Source organism: Calypte anna, chromosome 13 (assembly GCF_003957555.1).
Source record: "Calypte anna isolate BGI_N300 chromosome 13, bCalAnn1_v1.p, whole genome shotgun sequence".
Lineage (NCBI taxonomy): Eukaryota > Metazoa > Chordata > Aves > Apodiformes > Trochilidae > Calypte > Calypte anna.
This window is the reverse complement of record NC_044259.1, coordinates 12,818,631-12,819,351: the sequence shown is the minus strand read 5'-3', so window position 1 is coordinate 12,819,351 and position 721 is coordinate 12,818,631.

The window sequence follows — 721 nt, the reverse complement described above, 5'->3', positions numbered from 1 at the left end:
GAGGGGAGGGAGGAGGGGGCGAGACTTCCGGGTTGCTGCTTCTCTTTCTCGCGAGAGAAACGGCGAAGCCGGCGGGGCGCGCGCGTTGCCTCGCGCCATTGCCCCGCGGCCGCGCGCGCTCCCGCGGCAGGGGGGGGGAGGGAGAAGGAGGGGGGGGGCGCGGTTCTGCCCCGGAGTGCGCCTGCGCGCAGCACGCGGCAGCGCTGCCTCCCCTCCCCTCTCTCCCCCCCGCGGGGCGGTGTTGGACTCGCCCGCGGCGCCGCCCTGCGAGCGGGGGACGAGCCCAAAGTGTGCGGGAGGGGGGGGACGGGGAAGGGAGGTGAATGATGGCAGCTCTCTGAGGGTCCCCTGAGAGCCCGGCAGCCTATAATTCAAATATGTCCAAGTATTTTCCATGTCTGCGAAGTCTTAGGTTGGTGTAAATCACACCAGCAACCGGCGTTGCTCTCTGGTGAAGCAGCATCCCCACGCTGGCTGCCGGCGCTTGCTTTGCTGGGCGGTGCTGCCGGCAGATCGGCGACTGAGTTGGAAGTTTGTCTGCTGATAATGAAGCTCAGAGAATGGTTCCTGGCTTTTAAACAGAGCTTTTAAACAGACAGCGTTACAGCCGAGCTCAGGCACCGCCGCTCGGGTCCTCTGACAGAACTTGACCCGCATCACCTGGAGCCTTGGCTGAGTCCCAGCTACTTCTGAAAAGGAGAAAAGATCCTGACGGGATTAA